The following is a 9,383-nucleotide window of genomic DNA, read 5'->3' as shown; positions in this document are numbered from 1 at the left end:
AAGGTGCGTAGAGGCACCAAACTGCCACTATCCTCAATGACCAACTCGCTCTCGATATGGGATGGTACTAGGCTCAAATGCGCGCTGTCTAGCAGGGCGTCGGGTATGACGCCACTATGGAACAACCCACTCTTTGCTCCGGGCCAGTCCAGTACGGAATTCACTATCTGGAAACTAAAAAACATCAAGAAATAATTAAATCTGACCATAATATCCCTAATGCCGAGATCTTTAGATACCTCCAGATCAGGGCATTCTATCAAAAAGTTCAGCCACAGACCCCCATGACAAATTTCGAAAAGCTCTGTCGATCAGGGACATCCACGGCGGGACTCACATCGCAGATGTACAAAGAAGTGACCGGTTCTAGTACGACGGTGACGGACAAGACAAGATACATGACTAATTGGGAGACAGACCTAGGAGAGGAATTAGAGGTCGAGGAATGGACAAAAATAGTGACGGCAACCTCCAAAAGTTCTATATGCACAACCTTAAGGGAGAACGCATATAAGGTAATGATGCGCTGGTACCACACTCCCACAAAACTAGCTAAATTCCTGCCCAGTTACTCCCCATTGTGTCCGAGACAATGTGGACAGCAGGCAGATCTGTTACATGTGCTGTGGTCATGCCCCAAAATCGTCCCAGTCTGGGATTCAATTAAAGACTGGTTGAATAAGATTACAGGTAAACCCGTCCCATTAGACTCATGGCTGTTCCTCCTGAACAGACCAGCAGATGGGTTCACCAAAGGAGAAAACAAACTGATAGCTCACTTTGCTATGGCGGTTAGGGGAGAGATCGCAGCACGATGGAAACAGAATACAATCCCGCCAATTACGAACATTAGGAATCGAATTTGGTCAGTTTGCCAGATGGAGAAGTTGACAAGTCTGGTCAATGACACTGGTGAAAATTTTCAAAAAGTCTGGCTACCGTGGTTAGCCCAAACAGACATCCCGGGAGTGAAACGGACCACAATTTGGCTTTAATAGGGGAAAATGCCTTCTCCCATGAGGGAGCGCCCAAAAGCGACACCCAGGACGTACATTGCTAGATCCCCCTGGGATCCCCAGGTAGGACCTATGGGAGGGCAAATAGGGCCTAGAGGCTGTTATGCGGCTGTCCTACGTGGCATGCAATGATTCCCCAGACGCAGAGAACCAGCGAAGGTGAGGCAGAGGCAGAACAACAAGAGGAGGAACTCATCCCTCACCCCCATCCCCCCCATTGTTTTTCCCTTCCCCCCCTGTCCCGAGGTTCCCCCGTTCGTCTGTTCGTCTACCCAGTCTGTCTGTATGTGTCTAACCGTTCATAAACGGGAGCAGCACATACAGTAATCCGAGCTTGTATTACGCCGTTACCATACTCACTGTATGTATACTTTCATTTGAACAAAATAAAAATTTAAGTTGAAAAAAAAAAAAAAAACATACATCATCAAATTCAACCTACAGTATCCTAAATTTAGACAATAGAAACTTTATCCTATATTTGTACTTACAGTATATTGATTTGAGGAAGGCAAACAAGAAATCCCAGTGAAATATCATCTAATGATATCTTATAAGGGAAAAATAAATTCTTCCTGACTCTAAATATTGGAAATCAGATGACTCCCTGGAACAACATCCTTCCCATGTCTACTTATTTGGTATATCCCTGTACACATTTCCTTTGTAATAAGATGTGAAACCTATTTTGTTTAAGATATCTATTGGATCTGCCATCATAGTCAGCATAATGAATTCCACATTATAACTGCCCTTACTGTAAAGAACCCTTTCCTTTGTTACTGTTGAATTCTATTTTCCTCCAACCTTAAGGGATGGCCTGTGTTATTTGTACTGCTATTGGGATGAATAGTTCATTTGAAAGCTCCTTTAATTGTCCCAAAATATATTTGTAAATATTTATCATATCCCCTTTTGATGACTTTTTTCTAATGTAAACAAATCAGATTAGATTATTCATCCCCTTTATTAATTTGGTGTCTCTTCTCTACCCTTTCTCTAGTTCCATAATGTATTTTCTATGGAGGGGTACCCACAATTGTACTCCATATTTAAGGTATTGTCTTACTAATGCTTTATAGAGGGGCATAATTATGTTTACGTCCTTTCCCTCCTTTCCCTGTTTAATGTTTGCCTTTGCAGCTACTGGATGACTTTGGGCACTATAACTAAGCCTGCTGTCTATAAGCACTCTTAACTCATTCTCCATCAAGGATTAAACTAATGTATTCCATTGTACATTAACCCCTGCCATATCACAAATGGTTCCTGGGCTTGCCTCTGCCCTGCCCCCTCCTCTCATTGGTCCTCCTCACTTTATTACACCTGTGATTCCTCTCCAACAGCGCTCAGCATAGTTCGTCTACCTAGTGCTGTTGGATACTGTGTCTTGCTCTCTCTCTCTGTGTTCCAGCTTTGTTATCGATCAGGCTCATCTACCTGCCCTCTCTGGCTCCCCGACCTCGGCTTCCACTCGACTACGCTTACCTCTTATACCCCTTGAAGATGGCACTTGGATCCCTACTACCCGGAACTCCGTTACCCTCGACCCTTGGCTTTGGAACTACTACGGCATCTTCAATACACCCGGATCTGGCAAGTACCCTATCTACTCTGGTACCCCTGGCCAAGCCCACGCAACCCAATCCACACTCCGGGCACGCTCCCTCTGCTGCGGGTGCATGGTTACTCACTCTCCACCTCAGTATAGGGGGGTTAACCTGGTCTGCGGGCAGAACAGCGTGACACTTATCAAGGCTCTGGAATTACGATTTTATCCTAGATTCTTCTCACCAGCAAAAGCTGCTTAGAAGGGTTGCATTTTTCCTGCATCGCATTGATGTTGAGGGTATCCAAAGCTGATTGACACATTAATACCAGCAGCAGAGACCCCTGGCAACAATCCGATGCATGAAAAAAGACTTTACAGGCAGCTTCATTACCTTAGCAGCTAATCACAAAGTTAGTGAAAGGGTTAACTACCAGTGCCCAGTTTATTATGGGTAGCGGAGTGGAGGAAGGTGGTATTTGGCCCACGGAAGGGAGGAGTTAACCCCTTCTTTAACTTAGTAGTTAATGAAGGCTTTAACCCTCCCGCTACCCACCCATTAGGTATAAACACCCCACGTAGGCCAAATACCACCTTCACCCACCCCGCTACCCACAATAAACATAAAAACACAATACAAACACAATACTAAACAATACACCCATTCATTGTCAGTGTGGTTACCTATTCCCTCAATAGGAGCAAAGAAAATTGCTATTTTCCAGATCGGGATTATAGTGCATTTGCCCATTCAAAATAAAACAATCTACAGCAGCATAAAGTAAATAAAACATCTACTTACCCTTGTCAGGATGAAGAGCATCCTCATCACCATCCTCCACGTCCATGTCCTCTGTTGGCAGGTACACAACAAGAAAAATACAATCTAATGGCCCCTAACCCTTCAGTTACCTTAGCAATTAGTAACCGCTATAGTAATTAAGGGGTTAACCCCCCTCCCCCACTACCCACCAGGGGGGCCTAACCACCCAGCTCGAGGCCACTATCCCCACCCATTACCCATTGACTTGTATAGTGGTACATCATGCCCATATACTATGGGTATGTTAAGACAGGGGTGTGCAAAGTGAGGGGTGGGAGAATTTCATGGAGGGCGCAGTGACTACAGAGGTCCCACGCTCTCCCCCAAGGCACTTAAATTAAGTGCCGGGGGGACCGCATAAGGCCTCTGCAGCTTCTCCTAGATGAACTTCGGCGAGGTGTCGCCATGGTAACCAGTGTCAACTGACGCCACGAGGGTACATGATGTCACATGACCCTGTGACGTCATTTTATGCCGAAGCCTTGCAGGAGGGGGGGTCGAAAGCCGAGAGGTGAGAAGGCAGGGGGGACGCAGGGTCAAAACATTGCGCACCCCTGTGATAAGCCACTATAGCAGTCAATGGGCAACCTAAAAAACAAACAGGCCAAAAAATACACAACAATAAAAGAAATGTAACCCCTAATAAGCATAACAATTAAATTAAATGCCTAAACATGTGAAAATGTAATTTAAAAAAGCCATACAAATACATAACAATTAATTCAAAACAATAAACAGAAATAGAAAACATAACCATTCATTCAAAACAAGCATTTGCCAAAAAATTAATTGCCTGTCACTGTATTTATCTATACCCTAAAGGGGCATAGATAAATACATTAGCAGTCAATGGGCAAGCAAAAACTTTAAAATAAAAAATATAATAAAAAAAAATGAGAATTTAAAATTACATACATTCAATATTTTTCTTACCTTTTAGATGTTTTTACCCTCTTAATTCCAGTGTATCAGGAAACTCTCGACTAAAGACGCCATCCTCTGACATCCTCGGTGATACTGCACGATCAGGTAAAAAATCTTTCTACTATCTTCTTTTCTTCCATCTTCTTTCCATTGTAATCCATTGAAACCCAATGTTAAATTCAAAACGGATGTTGACTCAACGGCTTCTTAAGCTAAAATGAGACGGAACAGGCCTTAAAGGCCTGTGATGTCACATTTTAGGATCCGATGGGCCAGGTCCAATCCGATGACGCAGTACCATGTGACAGGCTTTTAAATTTTTTTTTAAGGTGTGACGTTATCTCCTAGGGTGGTAAGTCCCATTCTTAAAACCACATGGATCCCATCACATGGTACTACATATAATGGGATTGAAGATAATCCCATTGGTTCTTGTAGCATGTGACATGTTCCATTTTTTACAAAGCATGTGACATCATTTTAAGGGATGATGTCACATCCTTTGTAAAAAATGGATTACAATGTGAAGCAATTTGTGGACAGGCGCAGAGTCCGCAGGGTCAGAGCTGTGTATAGTTGTCTGCGAGAGCCTCCAGAAACCTCCTTGAGTCCCTCCCCCTGCACTGGAGAACAGTCGCAGTGAAGCCCGAAAGTACTAGGATGCATGCACGAGCCCACGTGCATGCGACCTGGCGCACCTGCTGGAAAGGAATGAGGAAGTACACAGGAGCTGCAAGGAGACACACCACACAGAACATGACGCTTGAAACAATAAAACGCTGAGTCCTAGTGCTGAATGCAGCACCCAAGAAGGTGAGTGGGAATTATACCCAAATTTTATTTTTAATTATTTGTATAAAAAATAATCTGCACCACAGAGGGGTGTTTGTTGTGCTCTTCACATTTCTACTGTGCTGTATGTGATGGGGTGGGGGGGGGTTGATGGGGGTAGAGGAGGTGGGTATTAGGGTTGTTGTGTTTTTTAATGTTTATTGGGGGTAGAGGGATTGGGTGAAGGGGGTAGTTATCCCAAGGGTGGATTGTTAGGCCTACCACGTGGGTAACGGGTGTGGTTAACCCCTTCATTACATAGCAGTTCCCCAAGCTATGGTAGTGAAGAGGTTAACCACGCCCGCAACCTTCCCGCCAGGCCTAACCACCCACCCTGGGTCAACTACCCCCTTCATCCACCCCAATAAACATGCTATTCAGGTTTAACCCCTTCGTTGCCTTAGCGGTTAGTCGCCAAGGTAATGAAGCTGCTTTAATAAAAATGCTAATAGTAGTGTGCTGGAGCAGGGGGGTCTCTGGAGAAGAACTGCATTGGTTTCAGGCCCAGGGACCCCCTGCTTCTTGAGATAAAGGCTGTGTTATGGGGTGCCAATATCCCCATGCAATGTTTAAATGTCCCACGTTATGTGACCAGGACATTTAAATGCATAGGAGATACCGATACCCCATAACGGGGCCTGTATCTCAGGAAGCAGGGGTACCCAGACCTGAAATAAATGTGGTTCTTCTCCAGATACGCCCTGCTCCCGCACACTACTATTAAAATGTTTATTAAAACATTGCAACCGCCTGTGAGAGTTGTTCAGGGAGAGGCGACTCCCTCTGTGCAGCCCTCTATGCAGATGGGTCCGATCGCACTGGGAGAACTTTGAGAGAGGCTGAGATGAGTTTTTCTGCTCCGCCGAGCAGTTTAGACATTTTCCTACCGCACGGTTTGAGATGGGTTCAGATTCTTTCTGAATACTGTGATAACTCAACTGACAAACGAGAACATGCCAAACCTTGCGATGTAGCAGCAAACTCATCGACACTACTAGAATAGGCAACACGAATCTAAATGCTAGCCTCTTCCTTTCCATTTCTTCCCTACCTTTTTATTTAGCCAAATTGGTTTAGACTTGTTTCTTTTATATTTGGTTACCCAAGGCTATACAATGATAAGTGTGCTTTTCTAACAATGTTTTAAAGACTGCCCATTTATCTTCCACATTTCTCCATGTAAAAACATCAACCCAATATATTACCTTGTAGATTATTCCTCAGTTTATTAAAATCTGCCTTTCTAAAATGTTAAGTCTTTGTTGAACACATGTAGCCTAGGCTGGTCCAGTCTGCCTCTCTGCCGCCTATCATGTAAGTCCTGATAGCTACAGGCTACGACAGGTTAAACCTGTGGCTTTTGACCCCCTACTGCAACTCCCTGAGTGACCGAAGAGGTGGTGATCTGGTGTTTGCATGCAGCCAATATTGGTGCAGACACTAGGCCCTCCCTTTCCAGTTCTCAGAGACGAAGTGCCCAAGATTTAGCAGTCCTGGTCTGGAGAAGGAAGAGACCAGTAGGGCTGTGAGCCTTTCCCATCTGGGATGAGCATGCCCACCCCCAACCCTTGGGGCTGGGGAGAACATCTGATTGATAGAGGACCCTATACTATCAAGGGGATCCAGCACCATCCATAGGACTGAATCATAGGAATCCCTGCAACGCTGTGTCACCATCATGTGCAGTGACTGCAAGAATAAAGCCCTGTTTTTTGTGTCAGTCATTGGGCAGATGGAAGGCATGTTGTGGTGGGGGTTGATCTCTGAAATCCTGGAGCCCACTACAACTGGAGATGCTAGCACCTGAAAGAATCCCAAGGATCACCAAAAGCCTGTCCTGGTCTCCACTACATCGCTGAACCCTCAGATCGCCTGACCCTAACAGGTATGCCTCAGAACCACACTAGCAGTATCTCCCAGAGGGTGGGGGAAACAGTGCTACACATGTAATATGGTTTTTGATAATTTGTTTCAAATGAGACCATGGTTTTCCAAATGTCCCCGAACTTGGGAAAGGGAGGGCCCACTAGTGCAGTAACTAGTGGCCCATTTCTACATAAAGTAGCTTCAAGCCTGACAAGGTCACACTATGTCCAGGGACCTGGCACAGGGGTGATCTCCCTGCGGGGAGAGGGGATCCCACTTCATTGGGAGGGCTTACCTTTTCAAGGGACAGTACGGAGAGATGTGCGGCTGAGCTGTTCGCTGCAAGGGGGCAGTTTGCTACATCAACAATAAAGATGCCCTGTTCAAAGACAACCCCACTGTGTGAGTGTGAAGTTATTCTCCAGTGGCAGTAATCACCAAGAAGTTCCTCATCAAGACCATCTCCCTGCGGACGCCTAGATCCTGATGAGGTGGAGGCGCTGCACGTGATATAGGTAGGACTCGCACACACTACCTCAGCTGCCTGTCTGGAGTGACAATCCCCTAATACCATCATGCGGGAGACTCAGGAGTCCTGTTGCCTACAGGTGCACCACCAGACACGACCATGTAATAGGGGCTGGTTAGACCACATGGGCCAATATGAGATTGGGTGGGTCAAGCTAGAGGAAATACCCGTTACACCTATGATATCATACAGTACTAGTACAATACTACAATAACTTGTAGTTATTAATTCAAGCTTCCCCATTTTATCTGTCAGGCTTCTTGCATTAGCAAGCACACATTTAAGGTTTTATCTAGTCTGTGCTACTATTTTCTTCTCTTCTCCCGTTTTTCTACTCTAATTGTATTCATGTCTCCCTGCTTGCCAAACTCCCACTTGCCCCCATTCTACCTCCATGACCCCTTGCTATTTCCCCATCCCTATCTATTCTATTTTGTTCATTATCTGTTTCTTGTCCTTCCCCTGTCCATCCTGTCCCTATATTGTATATGTGTTAAAAGTTACTTTGTCCAGGTCATTATACAGTACATCTCTAAGTGGTATTTTACCCACTTGGACTATTTCGGGATACACCTCATCTGAAGGATTGCCTTTTGTCTCTCTTCATATTCTAATAGAGATTACATAAAACATATTTTCTTACCCACACAATTAAAAATGAATGTGAAAATTTTACCAGGAAGTAATACATTGAGACTTACCTTTCGTTTTCAAGTATGTCCTGGGCACAGAGTTAAGACAAATAATAAATGGTTACAAATACAGTTACATAAGTGAACAGGGTATAAATTATATACAAGACATTGCATGCACAGTTAAAGAAAATATATATTATAGACGTATGTACAGTAACAGTTACAGACCAGATTAAAATGTGAGACAGCCTTAGGTTTGAAAGAATTTACACCGGTGGTGGACGTGAGAGTCTTCAGTAGGTTGTCCCAGTTTTGTGGTGCACAGTAAGAGAAGAAGGAGCAGCCGGATACTTTGTTGAGCTTTGGGAAGATGAACAGTCTTTTGGAGTCAGATCTCAGATGATAAGTGCTGCATGTGGTAGGGGTGAGGAGCTTGTTCAGATAGATGAGTAGCTTACCCAAAAAGTATTTGAAGGCAAGATAGGAAAGATGAACTTGCGCCTAGACTCAAGTGATGACCATTCTAGTTCTTTGAGCATTTCGCAGTGATGTGTGTTGTAGTTGCATTGGAGAACAAAACGGCATATTGAATTGTAGAATGTGTCAAGTTTGCTAAGGTGGGTTTGGGGTGCCAAGCCATATACTATGTCTCCATAGTCGATAATTGGCATTAGCATCTGCTGTGCGATCCGCTTTCTGACCAGCAGACTTAGGGAGGATTTGTTCATTTTCAAGTACACCTAGTTTGGCATAGGTTTTGGATGTCAGGGTATCAATGTGCATCCCGAATGTTAATATAGTCGCTAATATAGTTGGTTTCAAAATCCCTTTAGAAAGTGTGGGACGGGACTTATTTAAATATACTCTGCATAGCCATTAGCATATCACACGGGTGTCTCTTTTACTCTGTGTGTATCCTGCTTTTTAACAAATGAATTTTGAATTAATCTGCGGATTCAACAAAATCAGTTTGGACTGCAGTGAATTTGAATGAATCCGCCCGGATCGTCAAGCATGAAATCTGCATGCGGATTTTGGTGAGCAGAACAAATTTTTGCAAAATAATATGCCAAATTTCGGTGACCTAATCTTGACAGTTGCGCACATCTCTACTCCTCATACTTCTTTAGCTATATTCTATTTCAAGGCAGAATTGGCCTGCTAAGCAAAAATATGGCCCAAATGAACTGTGTCCTTGTTTAATCTTATG

This window comes from Ascaphus truei, chromosome 4 (assembly GCF_040206685.1).
Source record: "Ascaphus truei isolate aAscTru1 chromosome 4, aAscTru1.hap1, whole genome shotgun sequence".
Lineage (NCBI taxonomy): Eukaryota > Metazoa > Chordata > Amphibia > Anura > Ascaphidae > Ascaphus > Ascaphus truei.
The sequence above is the reverse complement of the archived record's forward strand: the minus strand, read 5'-3'. Positions refer to the sequence as shown.